At 45.3% G+C, this 21,900-nt stretch overlaps 1 protein-coding gene and 1 long non-coding RNA gene across 8 annotated transcripts in view; one reads left to right on the forward strand and one right to left on the reverse strand.

Moving 5' to 3' along the window:
- Nucleotides 1-8,908, reverse strand: part of LOC102936326 — an 88,410-nt gene extending 79,502 nt beyond the window's left edge. For 4 of the 6 annotated variants that reach the window (XM_037912141.2, XM_043525476.1, XM_037912139.2 and 1 more), the window contains exon 1: nucleotides 8,738-8,897. The gene's annotated coding sequence lies outside the window, so the exon portion shown is untranslated. Of the gene's footprint in view, nucleotides 1-8,093; nucleotides 8,328-8,737 lie in introns of those variants that run through there. The other 2 variants (XM_043525478.1, XM_043525477.1) reach the window with 2 other exon arrangements.
- Nucleotides 1,756-19,222, forward strand: LOC122462402. 2 transcript variants are annotated; one of them, XR_006284928.1, is made up of 3 exons: nucleotides 1,756-1,934; nucleotides 18,622-18,768; nucleotides 19,094-19,222. It is a non-coding gene; the product is annotated as an uncharacterized LOC122462402 (long non-coding RNA). The 2 variants fall into 2 exon arrangements; XR_006284929.1 differs by lacking the exon at nucleotides 1,756-1,934 and adding an exon at nucleotides 16,189-16,348.
- Nucleotides 19,223-21,900: the final 2,678 nt, after the last annotated feature.

Raw genomic sequence — 21,900 nt, forward strand, 5'->3', positions numbered from 1 at the left:
AGCTTTCAACTAATGACTAATTATTTGGATTGCTAAATGTCTTTATATTACAAAGCAACTCCACTTTGTCAATGTTTGGTGAATAAATGGCTCCTGATGTGAGGCTCTGCCAAAATCGCTCATGGATCCTTGAAAAGCCAAGAGATGAGTATGTCATTCCCTGGCATAGCTCTAACAATGTGTTCTGCATATTGGCACCACCGCTATTCACTTCAAAAGGCAGTTCCAAAGGGTCAGGTTCTTCCTTCAGTGCATATGTGGAACTCCCACTAGCATCTGCTGCAGTTACACGTGTCTCCTGAAGGGCAGACAGCCCCGTAAGCATGGAAATCTAGGTGCTAGACACATTTTCAGTCCCTGAAAGATTCATTTACAAAATGTGAATACACAACATGGGACTAACTAATTTATAGGTAAAAGGCTTTGTTGAGCTACCTTTGATCTTACTGTACAAAATGAGGAGAGGGTAAGGGGAAAGAGAAGCAATTTTAGTAGTTTATTGGAATAAAGCTCTATAGTGAAATCAAACCTGGACTGGACTAAATATACTGTCCCCACAATTCAGCCATCTAGCCAGTTGGTCTCTTCTATCTCTTCTAATTTGTTAGATTCATCAAATAGCCACTTAAGGTTCCAAACATGACTTGAGTTAGTCATGAGAACTCCTTTCTCCTCCCCCACCCCCTTTTTAAGTTAAACTTGGTATGGATGCACTTGGGCTAAAAGCTGCTTGTTTCTGATCACCACTCCAAGCTTAGGGATAGAAACCTTTCCTGGCCTTGAAAGCATTGCTCTGTTCTGTCAAAGTGACTCCGGCAATGACCACTCGCTGACTACGGGTCACTGGAGCATAGCTTTCCATTACTGGCTCATGAACCATCAGACCTTCCAATAGTCGCTGATTCCTCTGACCAGCAGAGCTGTCTTGACCCTAAGCAAAGACCTGTTCTAACACATCACGGCCCTTGGACCAATGTAGCTTTTGAATCCTGGGCACAGACATTTTCCTCTTCAAATCTGCAGATACCCTAAGGAAAAATAGGCAGCATGGAGCTGTTGAACAGAACTTGTGTGTTTGTCAGCTTGCGTAAGCATTTTGGGCTGCATCATGCCATCTTAGTGTCATCAATACACTCATGTCGCACACTGGGCCATGTGTATATAAGATTCTCTGCATAATTTTTTAACCTCCCCTGTATCTGTGGAATGGGTTGGGTGAGTCTCAGTCCAGCTCCCTACTAGAGCAGTGTCCACAGAAATGATACCCTTGTGTGAAGCCTCCTCAGAGGCCAAGAACACTTTATGGAGAGAGAGAGAGAGAGATTCTGGCCGGGTTGGGGTGCACTGGGAGGGGAAAAGTGAGAAGCTTGCACTGTTGCTACCCACTGTACACACTCTGTGGTGCAATAGAGGACATCGACCTCTGTGGTTGTCAATCGCATAGCTACATCAGTGCTAACTACATATAACTGTACTAAAACCAAACACCCTCCATCTTTCTTCCCCTGGTGCCCAAACCCCTAATGGACAAAAAATTCCCAGTTAGACTCTTCAGAAGCAGCAGCCACAGCAAGAGGAGTCACCTTGGGGAAGTCCATGGTTTCATAATCAGAACCTTCCTTTTAATTATCCCTATTATGGGGCTGTAAACAATAATTCAATCAGCGTTATGGGGCAGTCATGCTGCATTTGCATTCACATAAATGAGTGCTAATGTGACACTGAACTAATCTGATACGACAGCAATTGGCTAATGCTCAATGATAGAAGCCCTACAGCTAAGCTTGCTCTGTACTTTTCCAGAACAGCTTTCAGCACTGTGGAGATGATGGCTTGAGCTGGGAAAGGATAGCCATGACTGATGCTTTGAACTCCTAGGGCCCAGCAGCTCATTTTTAGGACACACATGCTCCTTGGATTCATAGGAGCGAGAGGTAACGTATAAAACCTTCCTGCAAGGGCAGGATTCTACCTTACCCTACACTTATCACTCTTTGTTCAGTCTAACTTTGAAAGCACTATAGGGTTCTACCACTTTCCTTGAGGGACTTCTGCAGCCAAATACACTGCACTTTCAGGAAGCTTTGACAGATTCAGCCTCAACTTGCCTTCAGTTTCACTGCTTTCCATCCATAATTCCTCCTAGTACCTGTATAAGTAATCTTTGGTGCCAACCCCCTTCACAGGGGACGGCTAAAGGCTTTATGTTAAATGACCTGTTTCTATTCTGCTGGACTCAGTGCTGTCAAGGTTCCTTCCCCACTCTGAACTCTAGGGTACAGATGTGGGGACCTGCATGAAAGACCCCCTAAGCTTATTCTTACCAGCTTAGGTTAAAAACTTCCCCAAGGTACAAACTTTGCCTTGCCTTTTGAACCCTATGCTGCCACCACCAAGCGTGTTAAACAAAGAACAGGGAAAGAGCCCACTTGGAGATGTCTTCCCCCAAAATATCCCCCCAAGCCCTACACCCCTTTTCCTGGCTTGATAAAAATCCTCACCAATTTGTACAGGTGAACACAGACCCAAACCCTTGGATCTTAAGAACAATAGAAAAATCAGTCAGGTTCTTAAAAGAAGAATTTTAATTAAAGAAAGGTAAAACAATCGCCTCTGTAAAATCAGGATGGTAAATACCTTACAGGGTAATCAGATTCAAAACACAGAGAATCCCTCTAGGCAAAACCTTAAGTTACAAAAAGACACACAAACAGGAATATACATTCCCTGCAGCACAGCTTATTTTACCAGCCATTAAACAAAAGGAAATCTAACGCATTTCTGCTATATTACTAACTAACAGTTGTAAGGCTGCATTCCTGATCTGTTCCCAGCAAAAGCATCACACAGACAAACAGACGCCCTTTGTCCCCGCCTCCAGCTTTGAAAGTATCTTGTCTCCTCATTGGTCATTTTGGTCAGGTGCCAGCGAGGTTATCTTAGCTTCTTAACCCTTTACAGGTGAAAGGGTTTTGCCTCTGGCCAGGAGGGATTTTATAGCACTGTATGCAGAAAGGTGGTTACCCTTCCCTTTATTTTTATGACAGATGCTGACGCAATGTTCAATGTTGTATTGCAGAGGTGAAAATGATACAGTCTAGAAAAGTGTGTGTGTGTGTGTGAGAGACTCTCTACTTCATGGAAGAGTGGCATGAGATAACATGTGAATTCTGGGTAGCCCTAAGCCACTTGGCAACTAACCTGTACTCCAAAGCAGGGACACAATCTCATGACTTGTGCAATGATGCAGAAATTAAAATAGGCTTATTCCTGATCCTACCAAAATACTGTAATTCACAAGGTGTAATTTTCCAAATGTAAATTGATTAAACCACACATCCTTCCCCTCTATGTGTTGGGCATCTCCAAACTATCCCTGGAGAAGCTGCTTGCTGTATATACCACTCTTGCTTGTATTCCTGCAGGATCCCTGTGATCTCCAGCTCAGTAGTATCTCCCAAGAGTTACACGGTTATCCTGCTAACAGTGGAATGTTTGACAAAGTGAGCTATGCTGGTGCACATGTCAGGGTTCACTTATGCTTATTTAATGCAAAATGGGTGAAATCCTCCCTCCCCCCCCCCTTCTCCCCGATGCAAAGATCTGGAACGAGCTATATGCCACTGAAGTGGTATTTTATGCTGCACTCTGTACAATATACCCACCACTGGTCAACCCACTCTCTCTCTTCCCCCTGCTTGCCCCCCCTAGCTCAGGCAACACCTGATCACAGGACTTCCAAACATTTTTCAACCAAGTTACATCTGGCAGCTCCTATCAATCTTATCCTCACCCAGCTAGGTCAGGTCCTCAGTGGTGCTCTGCTGGTGTAAGGCTGCATGATCAGCCCCTTGTTTTCTCTTTGTGCAGAAGGTCACATGACAGAACTGGGGCCCCATTAGTCATGCAGGGGAGAGTGGGTTGTTCCAGTTATACAACTGCAAAATATGAACTTTCTGTCAAACTAGCTGAAGAGCCCCCCGCATATTAGGAAAACAAGACTCCTAAGGGAAAGCACCAGCCTGATCATGCAGAGAGACTAGTGAACAGGATCAATAAGCAGGAAACCTTTCAGTAAGTGCCAAATGTCGTACAGTACTTCCTAGGGAAGGGAAGCAAACACGTTGCTTTCATCTCTTGTCTTAGACTGCAAGCCCTTTGGGCAAACATCCCCTTGTTTTGTTTGTCCAGCACCTAGCATAAGAGGGCTGTGGGCCACAACTGGCACTCAAGTGCTACTACAATACTGCTACTAATAAAATAGCATTCCACTGCCGGTAAACACGTGTATCGTTCTCATTTGCACATAACCATTGATCTCCAAGCAGGCTACGGAGGCAAGTAGCCATTTGCTATCACCATTTTAGAGCTGGGGAAACTGAAGCAGAGAAGTCTAGAGCCTTTCCAAGATCACACAACAAGCTGGTGACAGAGCCAGCACAGAACCTAAAAACCTTGTCTTCCAGGTCTGGGGCTTGATTCCCCCCCTCCCCCTCCCCATTTTACACCAGTCTTACTCCAGTGCAATTCCATTGACTTCAGATGACTTAGGGCAGGGGTCGTCAACTGGTGACCCAAGGGCCAAATCCAGACTGCTAGATACATTTGAACAAACCGCAAAATCTTTGTATTTAATTATTATTATGGTTGGGGTTTTTTTTGTATTTTCTCTGGCAGCTGGACCTTGACTATTCCTTGACCAAGACATTTGGACCTTCACAAAAAATAACTGATTACCCCTGACTTAGGGTATGTCTACATTGCAATGAGAGGTGTGATTCCAGCACATGTGGACATATCTGAGCTAGCCGCAATCTAGCGAGCATGGTGCCCTTAGCAGTGAAGCTGCCATAGCGGCACGGACTTTACCCTGGGCCTGTGCCTAGTACCCAGGGTCCCAGATGGGCTTGTACGTTTCATGCCAAAGCGTGCACTGCTGTGATTTCATTGTCGCTGGTACCTGCACTAGTTCTCGGAAAGCTAGCTCAGATATGCCTCCTATTGCACCTACCCCCTGATTGCAGCATGAAGTAGGCATATGCCTGATCCAGATTTACCCCAGTGTGAGTGAGAGCTGGGCCAGGCTCCTATGCGCTAAATAAGATACAAGAGAGATGAGATGAAACTTATCACGTGTTAGAAATTACTACAGTATAACAGATGAATCTAGAGGCTGTGATCTCACTTGGCACCCCATGATGCTTGGCACTATATGTTCACATAGCAAGAATACTTTATTTTATATTCTGCTACTGCCTACAAGCCCTGATGGGGCAGCAGGATTCTATGGTGCTTGGTGCTATACGCACATACTAAAAGCCAGGGCTGGCCCAAAGAGCGTTTCTCATGAGGAGACAGCTGAATAAAAGGGGGAAGGAAGGAGTGTGTGCAAGACAAATGGTGGAAGGAATGCTGATCAAATAAACTCATTTGAGTGTAAGTGGACAAGATAAACACCCCACCAGAGAAAAGAAGCAGTTCTGCATCCTTATTTTTACAGAGAGGGCACTGAGTCGCAGAGTAACCTGGGGACATATTTAAAAGGAGTTCAGCACCTGCAATCAGGGACCAGATTTTTTTTCAAACAAACTAAGCTCCCACTTGGGCTGTAAAACAAGGGGCCGGACTCTCGAAAGCGCCCAGCAGGTTGTGGGGAAAGATCTTGAGAGTAGCTGGCCATCAGTGTCGTGGTAGGAGCTGCTGGGTGCTGAGCACTTGGCAAATCTAGTCTTTTAAAATGGGAGCTGAGCGCCTTTGGCAATTCATGTCACACAGGAAGTTTGGGGTAGAGCTGGTTTTGGGACCCACCTTTTTTGCTACTTACACTGTTACACCTCCAGTGCAGGGACCCCTGATTTATTGGGTGGCTGTACAGTGCCTAGCCAATGGGGCCCTCTTCCATGAGTGGGGCTCCTTCCTAGCTCCCACCTCAATACTAATCTCTGGAGCCCCAGTCCTTTCTTAATTACAAAACCATCCTTTTCACTCAATCATCACACCAGATCAAAAACCCTGTCCTCTACGTGTGCGGCAACATTTCCCCAGAATGCTCCGAGTGTGAATACAGCACTGATGGCAAGCACCAACATCACCGTGGCTAGTTACTTTAGGAAGCAATGGCAGGGAGTGGGACAAGTTGCTAAACCACAGAATTTGGGAGCGTAGCCCTCTGAGCTCTATTTCTGGTGTCTCTCTCTCTCTCTCTCTCTGCAAGTCACTTAAGCTGCCCGTACTTCAGTTTTTCTATCTGTAGAATGGGAACAATAATATTTTCCTGGTGCACCTGGGTGCTCTGAGCTTTAGTGTTTGTAAAGCAATCTGGGAGTGGCTGGGTCATTACACATATTGAATCTATTTCCCCATGTTAAGTATTCTCACACCTTCTTGTCAACTGTCTAAATGGGCCCTCTTGATTATCACTACAAAAGCTTTTTTTTCTCCTGCTGATAATAGCTCATCTTTAATTAATTAGCCTCTTACAGTTTGTATGGCAACTCCCACCTTTCATGACTGTGTGTGTGTGTGTATACACACACATCTTCTTACTATATGTTCCATTCTATGCATCCGATGAAGTGAGCTGTAGCTCACGAAAGCTTATGCTCAAATAAATTTGTTAGTGTCTAAGGTGCCAGGAGTCCTCCTGTTCTTTTTTCTGAAAGCATTCAATGGAAGAAACCACTATATGGGCGTAGATACTATTGTAATACAACTAAAGAATATTTTGTGCTATTATTTATAACGCTCTGGGGAGAACGTATAACTGAGAAACGGAGCAATTCCCCAGGAAGGGCTGTGAATTGCTGCAGTGTAACAGTGGTAGGACTGGTTTTGCCTGTTTTGTTACCAGAACCTCCTGGGAATTCTGTTGCACCTGACACGTCTCAATAACCCATTGAAAGTTCTACCTGAATGGACTCAACCACACAACCTTGCCAATGATTCGTGGGTATGACATCATTACACATAAATAAAGCATTCTGGAGATGAGGATAGTATGAATCAGAATGGCGAATTTAATTAAAAATGACTCACTTACATCCTGCAGATTTAAAGAGCTGGATGGAAGCTATTCAGCCTTCTTTTTTAACAATAACACTACTGCTCATACATGGCAGAAATAACCTATTCCATACAGCAACCGTTCCTCTGTAAATGGACGTGTCCTCTACCCTGCTGATGTGTGAATTCTTAAAGTTGTCTCCACTGCTGCTATGAAACAACCAATACAAGCAGAAACTGGTGATGAGGGTTCATTTAAATGGTTAGGCAGCATCAGCTTTCAGAAAAGGAGTGGGGTGAGAAGAGTCTTCCCAAACCAATGCGTTTCAATTCATCAGTGGGACCTGTTATTAACTGTCCGTAACAAAGAACTAGTCAGTACATAATTGGCATGCAGGTTCCCCAGGTATGAGACAGCTACTTGAGCATCAGATGCTTGCCAGCAAAGGGGTGAATGTGCTTTGGAAGTGGTACCCCCCTCCCCGCAGTGAAACAATCCAGGAGACAGAGGCAGAAGTCGCTGGTAATGGCTATTTCACCCAAGAGCAACTGAGAGAGACCAAAACGGAGGAGGGGGAAGCCCAGCTAGTCGCAATGGAAAGCAGAAATTTTAATTAATTTTTTAAAAGCCAACACCTCTCCTACCATTCGCTATGTCAAGCCAGCCAAATGACTAGGGCAGTGAAGGATGCTCCTGTCTGCTTACAAACCTCTCGTAGCTCCCTACATCACCCCATGCAGCCATTCGCCTTTGTTGCAGACCTTCTCCTAGCAAGGTGCATTTTTCTGGCTCAACCATCAAGCAGGGCATGGTCAATAAAACAGCGTGGAACAGGGAAGACGGATTATCTGTAAAGTACTGTGTCTCTTTCCAAACCCGACCATTTTAAACCAGAATCTGTACAAAGCTAGAGGCTCTTCTTATCATCCATTTCTAGATCAGCCCCACCTGGGTTGAGGAGAAGAGACCCCGGAAAACGAAGGGGGGTGACAAGGCATTAACCCATCCGCCCCCCTAAACCGCCGCAAGTCCTGGCTGGCTGACAGGCAGGCAGGCAAGGAGAAAATACCGTGGGAGAAGGATGACTTACCCAGCAGGGAGGAAACAGACTTGCAAGTGACAGACTAAGTAGATTGATGGTTTGGTCACTAATTGTCTGCTGGGGGCAGCTGTCAGTTTTCGCCCCTCGCTTACAGCATGATGAGCTCACGCCTTTAACGGAAACTAGCATCGCAACTTCGTGATCAAGGAGTCTGGGAAAGGCGCATCCAGCCTTGGCAAAGCCTCCCCCCGCCAACTTCGGGGAAACCCAGGAGAGGTGTTGAGCCTCTGGGGCGTTTTCCCTCCCAAACAACCCAGCTGCGCTTTTCCTTCCCCCCAGCCCCCTTCCCCCCTTCCCCCGCCGCGCTCGGGAGAAACTCAGTCCCAACTTTGTGTCTTTGATCGCTCCTGGCGCCCAGCCCTGCTCAGGAGGCGGCTCCTGCACAAACGGCAGGGCTTGGGCAGGAGCTGGGGTGCGGGCTGCTAGACCCCTGGTGGGGCGGCCCGGCTTGCGCACAGAGCAGCTGCTTTTTTCACCGAACACAGAAAGGAAACCGAAGTGACACCCTCCGCCCCGCCCCGCCAGCAACCACTGCAGGACCCCGTCAGGTTTTGCAAATCCGCTCCCCCCCCCTCCCTTTGTACAGGCTGCTTTGTTCCCCTCCCCTCCTGCGGCGCCCGGCCTTTATTTACCTGGCGGCTGCAGTGTCTCCCCGGGAGGCTTCGCCTGGTGCTGTGGTTGGGCGCGCTCCGGCCCCGGCTGCAGCAGCCGCTTGCCCGGAGAATCCGCCTGGTGCATCCCCCACCCCCACGGGGCTTTTTGCAAGCCCGAGTCAGCCAGCCGCGGGTTGAGTGCGTCGCCACGGCAACCCCGGGCACGGGGGGCGCGAGCGCGGCGCGGGCGGAGCTCATTGGGTAGCTGGAGCGGGGGGGGCGGCCCTTTCTCGGGCAGAGCGGAGCTGCAGCCGGCTGCGGCGCGGCGCGGGGGGCAGCGGGGCCAGGCACCCGCTCAGCGGGCCGGTGGGAGGCCGGGTCCTGCGGAGATCCCGGGCAGAATTAAAGCTTCGCCGCTGCTTATGTTGCCGTAGCACCCACTGAGCGAGGCACTGCGGAGGTAGAGGCTCAGCGCCTGCCCTGGAGCGCTTGCAGCCTAATGGGGGGGATGGACACAGCGTATAAGGGCAGAGACCTGGCGATGCGAGGCATGTGGCTTGTTAGGGCCCTGGCTTGTGACCCGTCGCCCCCTGCCTTCTAGCTGGCCATACTTAGGTGCCCCCTCATAGGCACCATGGCAGAGCCGGGTCAGTGCAGGCTTTGACTGTGGAAGGGGTTGTGACCCCAAGCCAGGTTCCACGTGTAAGGGGATGGACAGGAGATGGCTGTGGGGGAATGGGACGTTGAGGCTGGCGGGGCAACAGGTGGGGTAAGCGGGATGGGCAGATAAGAGGAGCAGAGCTGTGGAGGGCCAGGAAAGTGATAAGAAGCTTAATCCTGATGCCGCGGGAGTCTCATGCGTGCATCCCCAGAAAGGGAAGGAGACAAGAAGGGTGGGGTCGGCTGTTTGGAGCATGTGGTTTCCCTGAGATTTATCTAGTTGACTTATGTATCAAATGCTGGGCATTTCCTTGGCAACAGTTGGGTATGTCCTAATGGGATAAGCGTGCAATTCACAAACTTGCAGTTGGCAAGATGCATTTGCAAGCAAACTTCTCAACAAGAACTTGCAGGTTCTTTGGTGGGGCATTAAGAGAGGAAACGGGGTTGTATTGGCTGGAGCAGGGAAATGCGGGGTCTGGAATTAGTAGACTGAGCAGATCACATTGAATATAAAAATGGACAATGATTTCTTATGTGTTTGTAATGAAGTAATGGGCTGCACACAAGCTGCAGTTATTACTATAAGCACATGTACACTGGAAGCTTTCATTAGAATCCTGGTCCTTTAGCAGCGGGTCCCATATGTTCTTTGTGTATCCAGCCACAAGAGGACAATATCACATGCTCATACACACAAAGCCAGGACATTACATCCTAACAGAGAAAATTATGTTGAGTTATTTGAGTGGAAGGAAACTTTGAAGTTAAGCTCAGTACTTCCTCCCAAACCCACTCACATCGGCATGGCATGGCATCGCATCACCTTCTGTTGAAGACAAAGTGGCCATTCTAGCCCAGCACCCTATCTTCTGGCAGTGGCCAGTACCAGATGCTCCAGAAGGAATGAACAGAACAGGGCAATTTATCAAGTGATCCAACCCCTGTCATCTAGTCTCAACTTAGAATCATAGAATACCAGGGTCGGAAGGGACCTCAGGAGGTCATCTAATCCAACCCCCTGCTCAAAGCAGGACCAATCCCCAATTTTTGCCCCAGATCCCAAATGGCCCCCTCAAGGATTGAACTCACAACCCTGGGTTTAGCAGGCCACTGCTCAAACCACTGAGCTATCCCTCCAGCTTAGGGACACCAAGAGCGTGCAGTTGTGTCCCTGACCATCTTGGCTAATAGCCACTGATAGATAAGTTCATGGAAGATAGACCTAATTCTTTTTAAAACACAGGTATACCTTTGGCCTTCACAACTTCCCATGGCAACCAGTTCCACCGGTTCACTGTGCGTTGTGCGAAGAAATACTTCCTTTTTTTTGTTCTAAACCTGCTGCCTATTAATTTCATTGGTTGGCTCCTGATTCTTGTGTTATGTGATTGGGTAAATAACACTTTCTCTCCACACCGTTCATGCCTTTATAGACTCCATCCCATCCTATGTCCGTTGTCTCTTTTCTTAGCTGACAAGTGCCAGTCTTTTTAATCTCTTCTCAGATGGAAGCTGTGCCATACCCCAAATCATTTTTGTTGCCCTTCTCTGTACCTTTTCCAATTCTAATATATCTTTTTTTTTGAGATGGGGCAACGAGAACTGCACGTAGTATTCAAGGGGTGGGTGTACCCTGGATTTATGTAGTGACATTATGCTATTTTCTGTCATCTTATCTCTCCTTTGTCTAATGGTTCCTAACATTCTGTTAGCTTTTTTACTGCTGCTGCACACTGAGCAGATGTTTTCAGGGAGCTGTCCATGATGACTCCAAAATCTCTTTCTTGAATGGTAACAGCTCATTTAGACCCCATGACTTTGTAGACATCGCTGTAATTGTTATGCTCAGTTCACATTTGTAGTGTCCCCTCCCACCTCCAACCATAATGGCTAGAAAGATTTGTTTGTTTTTGTTTTTAAATGAAAGCTGAGACTGTGGAGAAGAACATAGCTCCTTGAGAGAGATGCTGCTCTGTTGTCTCATTGGGTACAAGCCAGTCTGAGTCCCAGTAAAGATCACTATGTAAGGGAGTAAAACTACCCCTCAGCTACTCTCCTTTCATTAAGAAACCTATTAATGGTATGGAAAAACACAGCAAGGGATTGTCTCACCTCCTATGTTACCGAGTAACCAAGTGATTTCATTCTTGTCACACTCTCATGCCTGTTCCACCCTCCATACTGGAAGGCAGTGTTTTGGACTGCAGGGTAGAACAGGCAGCCGCAAGCTGCCCCTAAAGGCAGCGCTGGTTTCTCTTGCTAGACTTATGAATGCGTGAGCAGAAGAAATTAATTGCTGAATAATTCAAGTTCTCCTTTCCTTAGGGAGAAAAACACCACAGAACACCCCCGTCCCAATATACTGGATAATGTGAACACTCACTGCACATTTTCCAGGCCACTCCCAATTTTCATAGGTCTGTCTCATACTCCCAGAACTGCAGGACAATTCCCAAACTCATTTATTTTGAGTGTCGGGGTATGCTAACTCTTCCTTGTAGGAGGGGAAATGCCAAAGAAACCCACCATGATAGCATTTAACTTCAAAAAGGAGATCTACACAAAAATGATGAAGCTAGTTAAATGGAAATTAAAAGGAACAGTCACAAGAGTGAAATGCCTGCAAACTGATGGAAACTTTTAAAAAACACACAGTAGAGGCTCAAACTATATGTATACCATAAATAATAATAAAAAATAATTAATAAAAAACAGGAAGAAGACCAAAAATATGCTACAATGGCTAAACAATAGAATAAAAGAGGTAGTTGGAGACAAAAAGACATCTTTACAAAAAATTGGAAGTCAAATCCTACAGAGGAAAATAGACAGGAACATAAACTCTGGCAAGCCAAGTGTAAAAGTACAATTAGGCAGGCCAAGAAAGAATTTGAAGACCAATTAGGAAAAGACACAAAAACTAACAGTAATCTTTTTGTTAAGTACATGAGAAGCCAGAAATTTGCCAGACACTCAAAGAAGACAAGGCTGTTGCTGAGAAGCTAAATAAATTCTTTGCACTGGTCTTCACTGCAGATAGTCAGAGAATTGTAGGACTGGAAGGGAGCTCCAGAACTCATCTAGCCCAGTCCCCTGCACTCAAGGCAGGATTATGTAATAACTAGATCATCCCTGACAGGTGTTTGTCTAACCTGTTCTTAAAAATCTCCAAGGATGGAGATTCCAGAACCTCCCTAGGCAATTTGTTCCAGTGCTTAACCACCCTGACAGTTAGGAAGTTTTTCCTAATCTCCAACCTAAACCTCCCTTGCTGCAATTTAAGACCATTGCTTCTTGTCCTATCCTGTGTCAGAGATTAAGGAGAAGAATTTTTATTCTCCTCCTTGTAACAGCCTTTTATGTACTTGAAAACTGCTGTCATGTCCCCCCTCAGTCTTCTCTTTTCCAGACTAAACAAACCCAATTTTTTCAATCTTCCCTCATAGGTCATGTTTTCTAGACCTTTTAATCAATTTTGTCTGCCCTCCTCTGGTAGTGCGGAGTAGAGTTGAAGAATTACTTCTCGTGTCTTGCTTACACCACTTGATGTTTGCTTTTTTTGCAACAGTGTAACACTGACTCATATTAACACCACCCTATACCGGAAACCTACTGACCACGATACTTACCTACATGCCTCCAGCTTCCATCCAGGACACACCACACAATCCATTGTCTACAGCCAAGCTCTAAGATACAACCACATTTGCTCCAATCCCTCAGACAGAGACAAACACCTACAAGATCTCTATCAAGCATTCTTAAAACTACAATACCTACCTGCTGAAGTGAAAAAACAGATTGACAGAGCAGAAGAGTACCCAAAAGTCACCTACTACAGGACAGGCCTAACAAAGAAAATAACAGAACACCACTAGCTGTCACCTTCAGCCCCCAACTAAAACCTCTCCAACTAATCATCAAAGATTTACAACCTATCCTGAAAAGTGATCCCTCACTCACACAGATCTTGGGAAACAGACCAGTCCTCGCTTACAGACAGCCCCCCTGAACCTGAAGCAAATACTCACCAGCAACCACACAACAAAAACACTAACCCAGGAACCTATCCTTGCAACAAAGCCCGTTGCCAACTGTGCCCACATATCTATTCAGGGGACACCATCACAGGGCCTAATAACATCAGCCACACTATCAGAAGCTCGTTCACCTGCACATGCACCAATGTGATATATGCCATCATGTGCCAGCAATGCCCCTCTGCCATGTACATTGGCCAAACCAGACAGTCTCTGAGCAAAAGAATAAATGGACACAAATCTGACATCAGGCATCACAACATTCAAAAACCGGTAGGAGAACACTTCAATCTCCCTGGTCATTCAGTAACAGACTTTAAGGTGGCAATTTTGCAACAGAAAAGCTTCAAAAACAGACTCCAACGAGAAACTGCTGAGCTTGAATTAAGATGCAAACTAGATACCATTAACTTGGGTTTGAATAGAGACTGGGAGTGGCTGGATCATTACACATATTGAAGCTATTTCCTTAAGTTAAGTATCCTCACACCTTCTTGTCAACTGTCTAAATGGGCCATCTTGATTATCATTACAAAAGTTTTTTTTTTCTCCTTTTGATAATAGCTCATCTTAAGTAATTAGCCTCTCACAGTTTGTATGGTAACTTCCAATTTATCTGTATGTATGTGTGTGTATATATATATATGTTCCATCCTATGCATCCTATGAAGTGAGCTGTAGCTCACGAAAGCTTATGCTCTAATAAATTTGTTAGTCTCTAAGGTGCCACAAGTACTCCTGTTCTTTTTGCGGATACAGACTAACACGGCTGCTACTCTGAAACCTGTCATATTTGGCTCATGATCCACTATGACCACCAGATCCCTTTCTGCAATACTCCTCCCTAAGCAGTCATTTCCCATTTTGTATACGTGCAATTAATTTTTCCTTCCTCAGTGAAGTACTTTGCATTTGTCCTTATTGAATTTCATCCTATTTACTTCAGGCTATTTCTCCAGTTTCTCCAGATCACTGTGAATTTTAATCCTATCCTCCAAAGCACTTGCACCCCTCCCAGCTTGGTATCATCCACAGACTTTATAAGTGTACTCTGTATGCCATTATCCAAATCATGTATAAAGATTATTGAATAGAACCAGACCCGGACCAATCTCTGTGGGACTCCACTTGATATGCTCTTCCAGCTTGACTGTGAACCACTGATGACTACTCTTTGGGAACAAAAAGAAAAGGAGGACTTGTGGCACCTTAGAGCATAAGTTTTCATGAGCTAGAGCTCACTTCATCGGATGCATTCAGTGGAAAATACAGTGGGGAGATTTATGTACACAGAGAACATGAAACAATGGGTGTTACCATACACAGTGTAACGAGAGTGATCAGGTAAGGTGAGCTATTACCAGCAGGGGAGCGGGGGGGTGGCGAGGGGGAACCTTTTGTAGTGATAATCAAGGTGGGCCATTTCCAGCAGTTGACAAGAACGTCTGAGGAACAGTGGGGAGTGGGGGCGGGGGGATAAACATGGGGAAATAGTTTTACTTTGTGTAATGACCCATCCACTCCCAGTCTCTATTCAAGCCTAAGTTAATTGTATCCAGTTTGCAAATTAATTCCAATTCAGCAGTCTCTCGCTGGAGTCTCTTTTAGAAGTTTTTTTGTTGAAGTATTGCCACTTTTAGGTCTAAAGAAAAGGAGTACTTGTGGCACCTTAGAGACTAACCAATTTATTTGAGCATAAGCTTTCGTGAGCTACAGCTCACTTCATCGGCTGTAATTGAGTGACCAGAGAGATTGAAGTGTTCTCCAACTGGTTTTTGAATGTTATAATTCTTGACGTCTGATTTGTGTCCATTTATTCTTTTACATAGAGACTGTCCAGTTTGACCAATGTACATGGCAGAGGGGCATTGCTGGCACACGATGGCATATATCACATTGGTAGATGTGCAGGTGAACGAGCCTCTGATAGTGTGGCTGATGTGATTAGGCCCTATGATGGTGTCCCCTGAATAGATATGCGGACACAGTTGGCAACGGGCTTTGTTGCAAGGATAGGTTCCTGGGTTAGTGGTTCTGTTGTGTGGTGTGTGGTTGCTGGTGAGTAATTTGCAAACTGGATACAATTAACTTAGGCTTGAATAGAGACTGGGGGTGGATGGGTCATTACACAAAGTAAAACTATTTCCCCATGTTTATCCCTCCCTTCCCACTCCCCACTGTTCCTCAGAGGTTCTTGTCAACTGCTGGAAATGGCCCACCTTGATTATCACTACAAAAGGTTCCCCCTCGCCACCCCCCGCTCCCCTGCTGGTAGTAGCTCACCTTACCTGATCACTCTCGTTACACTGTGTATGGTAACACCCATTGTTTCATGTTCTCTGTGTATATAAATGTCCCCACTGCATTTTCCACTGAATGCATCCGATGAAGTGAGCTGTAGCTCACGAAAGCTTATATTCAAATAAATTGGTTAGTCTCTAAGGTGCCACAAGTACTCCTTTTCTTTTTGCGAATACAGACTAACATGGCTGCAACTCTGAAACCTGTCTTTGGGAACAGTTTTACAACCAGTTATGCACCCAGCTTATAGTATGAACATTAACTCCTTCGTCATGCTTGAGAACTAGGTAGGCACGTCACTTCGTCTCAGCTCCAGTTTCCCCAAAGCCACCAAATGAGTGTCTAGAATTGCCCTGTTCTTTACATTCCCTCTGAAGCATGTGGCCAACTGTCAGAAGAAAGGATACTGGGCTAGATGAACCCATTGGTCTGACCCATTTTGGCTGTTCATATGTGCTTATGTTTCTCTGAATCTACAGAGAGCCCGGACCAATTGCTCCAAGTGGGAAGGAACTGACTCAGTCACTTCAGGGAGGTGCAACCCCAAATGCCCAGGAAAGATCATTTAGATGTCAATATCGTTAACTACTGCCTTCCTCGTGCTAGGAAATAGAGGGAGGGTCATCACAGATCTACACCATTTACTGTGAGTGAACCAGTGGGGCAAGTAGATTTTTAGCTCTTACCAGTTCAGTATCGACCCCCTGACCCCGCCTCCCCTCGCAAAAAATGTTCTGTGACTAGAGCCCTGCGCAGATACAGATTTATACCTTTTGTAGTGATAATCAAGATGGGCCATTTCCAGCAGTTGACAAGAATGTGTGAGGAACAGTAGGGGAAAAAATAAACATGGGGAAATAGTTTTACTTTGTAATGTAGTGACACATCCACTCGCAGTCTTTATTCAACCCTTATTCAACTAGGGGGTTGCAGTTTGAGGGGTTTTTATTTCCGTACTGAAGCAGGTTCTCTAGGGCAGGTTTGAAGTTCTCTACGTCTTAATTTTATTTGATCACAACATGGTTGTTAACTGATCCAAGTATGGCTCTGGTGATTAGTGCCAATAAGTATCTTACTGTCTAAAGTCCTGATCCTGCAAAGACTTACTCTTTACATGATCGAAACTAATATTCTGAATGTTCTTACTGAATCTCATCCTGTCCCTGGATATATCATCTGAGAGGCACTTGATATTTGTTCCCCACTGGGTTTGTTAAGAATCACTATTAATTTGAGGGCTAATATTGCCAGAATGAGATTCCCCAATTAGACACTAAGCACTTTGAGAGTTTAATTATTTCAATTGTTTCTAGGATAGAGTGATGCAATTCACTGGCTATAAAACTGTGATATCCATTTAGACCCAGTCTTGCCATATGTCCATCCTGGTATGAAAATACAAGCTCCATATGTGTGGTCCCAGAAATGAAGTCCAGTTTCCCTAATCAGAGTTGCTTTCTTTATGGGTTTTAAACCATCAAACACCTGTAAAGAAACTACATCTGTCTATAGAGTTAACTGAATAAAATGAAAAGAAAAGGAGTACTTGTGGCACCTTAGAGACTAACAAATTTATCTGAGCATAAGCTTTTGTGAGCTACAATTCACTTCATCGGATGCTCACAAAAGCTTATGCTCAAATAACTTTGTTAGTCTGTATCCTCAAAAAGAAAAGGAGTACTTGTGGCACCTTAGAGACTAACACAGCTGTTACTCTGAAATCTGAATAAAGTGGAACTCCAATACAATGAAGCTGCACTTACAGTGATGTAGTGACAGTCTTGAGTTGTTTCAGTGCATTGCAATTCTGATTATAGTAATTCTTTGCGTTTAATGGTCTGTCCAACTCTCATTTGAAGTCAATGGAAAGACTGCCAGTGATTTTTCAATGGGAATGGGATCAGGCCAGTATATCAACTTCCAATGAAGGATCTCAAAGCACTTTACAAACACACTAATGAATTGTCACAGTCCTACGCAATTTACAGAGTCACATTCTGGTGCCACAAATTTGGGCAAATTTGACGTTTGGGAGATATCATCACTTTTCACAACCTCCTGTGAGATAGGTGGTATTAGTCCCATTTTATAGATGAGGAAACTGAGGCAGAGAAAGGTTAAGTGACTGGACACATGAATTCTCTAGCAGAACTAGGAAAGGAACCCAGGGGTCCTGACTCCCTTCCCCTAGATCTTTAACGAGAAGACCATCCTCCCTCTCTTAGAATGAGGTTGTGCAGATCTGTGACAATTCATTAGTGTTGGTAGAGCTCTTTGAGATCCTTCACTGGAAGTTGCTATACAGCCCTGCTCTGATACCCACTAAAATTCTTCATTAAGAGTGTTCCATTGTACTCATAATTATGCCTCGTTGACCCAGAGATATTGTGTTAGGAATAGTTGTAAGAGAACCCGAAAAGCTATTGCAAATGTCCTTGCAGCACCCTGGTCTAAACATCTCTCAGTACAGAGAACTGTCATGTTCTTTAACTGCTGGATTGCCTCTCTGTCTCATTCATGATTATTTATAAATAACCCTGATTCCACTATCTGGAAAAAACATTTCTTCCTCCTTGAGGCTGGTGTATATGATACTGTGTGAGCCAAGATTGGATATTTGAGCCAGATCCTACTCCTACAGAAATCCGCACGAGAAGGATCAAACCACAAAGAGGCAAAATAGCTGAGTACATTGGTTACCTCCTCTCTTGGGAGCCCTTTATCAGTACCATGCTCCAATTACAGCAGGTCTGAAAAGGCCAGGAGACTCAGCTCGACTGAATGGAAACACCTTGAGCCATTGCCCGTGTCTCGCTTGGAGCCGAGCCTTCTGTTGTTTACAAAGTTCAATTATAGCACAAGCTGCAGCCAAACAAGAATTCGGCTGTTTGTGTAAACAGTGATCCTTCTCCATTACAGGAGCCCATGGAGTATGGCTCTTTGCCTTGGCTGGTTGAAGAGATCCACATGCGTCTCTGTCTACTTTTGTGGCTGTCTCCCTGCTCTGTTGCTCGCCTGAGGCACCTTCCGCAGATGAATGGGCATTGTTTATTATTCCACTAATTTGTATCCTTCAGAGGTGAAGTATTTTTGTTGCTGTTTAAGTTGTAACAATAACGCACCCATAATGCTTTAGTTAACAGGGGGGAAAAACCAAACCCACATGACAAATTGTTCCAGTTTATCACAGCAGCGGAAACCTGCAAGTCAGCTAAAACGCCCCCACATGCCAGCTTAGCCAACGTCAGTATTTAATGATGACCATATCTCTGACTCCTTCGCAGCGTCCTCTCCCTTACTTACTTCATAACAGGCCTTGCATGTTGCATACACTGCCTGTTACATCCTTAAAGCACGTTACAATTGTTAACTCCTGAGTCACGCTTGACAGCTTGGTGGGCACGTCACTTCACCTTGGCTCCAGTTTCCCAAAAGCCACTGAACAAGTGTCTAGAATCCATGCAGCGTTCAGATGACCTGTGTCCCCCTCTTTTCTTTCCTCTCCTCAACCCTTGCCAGAATCATGACCAAGAAACCCTGTAAGTAAGAGCCAACAGGCCTTGTACTAATGTATTATAAACACTGTAAACGTCTTACTGCCATTAGAATTCCTCCCTCTCCAAACAGTCCGGCAGACAGCTCAGCAACGCACAGAATCTACTATAGGTCCAAATAGTTGGGCAACTTGGCTGTTTCTAAGTGACTTACTCCTATGGTTTTCAAAATGGGCACTCCGTTTGGGGGCTCACTTGAGACACTTTGGGTTGGGTTTTGAGGACAGCTGAGCACCCACAACGATTTGAAGTACTTGCCTAAATCCAGCCCTGAGGCACCCGGAGGCTTGGAGTGAAACCAGTTCTAGTTTCCAGCCCATATCTTGGCTGTTTCAACGCCCAAAAGTCTCTAGCTGTTGGTTGGACTGGATTTTCCTGGTTGCTTTCTGCTGAGTTTTGTTCTTAGTCTTGCTTTTATCAGAACATGGTGCAGACAGCAGGAGACCCTGAAAGGAATGAGTTTGAGCCAGGGGCTTCCAAAGCCATTCCAGCTGGCAGTGGGGGAATAGGGCTAGGTTGCTCATCATACTGGTACTGGGATAGGTGGCTTTTCACCTCTAGGTTACAGGTTCAAAGCTAGTTTGGGCTGGTAGTGGCCAGCTGTTAGCACTTAGCAGCTTGTCAGTGCTGTATGGAAAATGAATTGTTGGTGTTAGTCTAGTAACTAGTAGACAAGTGTCCATACCCCCCAAAATATTGTAATGGTTACTGCCAGCTGGGCTCCTGGTTGGCTGCCTCCATGAAGAGGCTGAATAGGCCTTGGAGATTACATTATGCTGGAAGGCAGTGTGTCCAGGGGATAGACCACTGGGCAGGGATTTAGAAGACCTGGGTTCTGTTCCTGGTTCTGTCATTGGCCTGGTGGGAGACCTTGGGCAAGTTGTTTCAGCTCTCTATGCCTCAGTTTTCCCATCTGTAAATCAGGAATAATGACACTGATCTTCGTTTGTAAAGTGGTTTGAGATAATAAGCATTAGGTTTTAACGTTACTTATTGCACTGGTGGGGTGGAGTGGGGTGGGGTGTGGTGGTTTGGATTGCTTTACAGGGCCTGTTGCTAAGTAGCCCTGCAGGCTGAATTCCTCTGACAATGCAGCACCTTCCACCAGGCACTAAACACTCTTTTAAAAAATCCATTATCCAGCAAATTGCGTATTACAAAGGGGGGCCACATGATCCACTTCAATGGCAGTGAGTGGCAGAGACCATTAGCATTACAATAAATGGCTTTTTGGTGAGACAGCTCTATAATTCACTTGGTGTTTAACACAGGCCAGGGAGCTCATCTCTGTACATAAAATACATTAGATGGAGCACCTTCCTGCCCATATCTGTGATAAAGGGCTGTTATAATGAGGCTAATTAGGAGGAGTTAAACACACAGCAGAGATCACTCCACTGCAGCAACTCACTGCGCTTTGAGTCACGGGCTGCACAGTGCAGAAGGTACAACAATGTACTCAGGAAGCCTCTAAATTTCTATTTGGGGTGGGGGAGAAAACAGCTCGTCCTCTGCATTTCAACTCCAGACCACAGGGACACTCCCTCTCTGTTAGAGCTCTGTAGATCTGGGGAAGCATGGCTGGGGGGGGCAGTAGTTGTGAGTGGATTTCCCATTCTGGGAGCTACTGCTGAGTTCTCTATTTCCCTTCTGACTGTTTAGAGATTACCTAGCACACTGTAGGCACTACGTTAAAGTAATAACGATGCTGTTCAGAACTACATGTTACTCAAGAGGAATGAATAAATGCATAGGTAAATGTTTTAATAGATTGCATCTAACAAGGATGGGACTAAACCAGCCAGCTTATTGGCCTCCAAACCAGAATTATTGTTAAAAATCAATGCATCTTCAAGTTGAGTATTGGCTAAGTGTGCTGCTGGCTATTTTTGCATCGATAAGTAGATTGTGTCTTGGGTCTCTGCCTGAGGTCTCTGCCCCATTTTGTTTCTGCTCATCTCTACCAACATTAAAACTTAATAAGAACCTTCTAAATTGTGGGGGTGGGGGGAACCATGCTGAATTGCTGTTGCTTTCCACGTAGTTGTTTTTTTGACTGGTACCTACTGTGTAATGCTGTGCTCTGCCTCATACTGGATGGGGTAAGACTAATGTTTTTTTTCCTTTTAAAGTAATATTTGATCCAAAGCTTTTTAAAAATAATTTCCCTTATTCATAAGAAGGGCACAATCCTGCTCCCATTAGAGTGAATGGGATTTTTTGCCTGAATTAGGAGCCGTACATCTAGGGTTTGTTCTTTTAAAAACTGCTTTCCATAAATGCAACTTTTTTTAATATTTAGCTTGTTCTTCAGCATTGCAAAGGGGTTTAAAGTGTCAAAAGGCAGACTGAGCTCTGCTAAGCAGCAGCCACCCTTTAAGGGGCTTCCATCCCACAAGCCCAAAGTGGTCAGCAGCATAGCATCCAGGCGTTGACACAGCACACGTAAGTCATGCGCTCTCTCCCATTTACCTGCCTGGGAGCTGAACTGTGAGCGGACACTTAAAAGGGTTTTTAATCTGCAGCTGCCCAAGAGGCTTGTTAAGGTGGCCCATGTAAGGCTTTGCCTCGGCTGACTGGAGGCTGATCCAGTAGGATCTCTCCTCCCAATCAGCTTATCTCTGTGTCAGTTTTGCCTACCCTC

The sequence above is a fragment of the Chelonia mydas genome, chromosome 11 (assembly GCF_015237465.2).
Source record: "Chelonia mydas isolate rCheMyd1 chromosome 11, rCheMyd1.pri.v2, whole genome shotgun sequence".
NCBI lineage: Eukaryota > Metazoa > Chordata > Testudines > Cheloniidae > Chelonia > Chelonia mydas.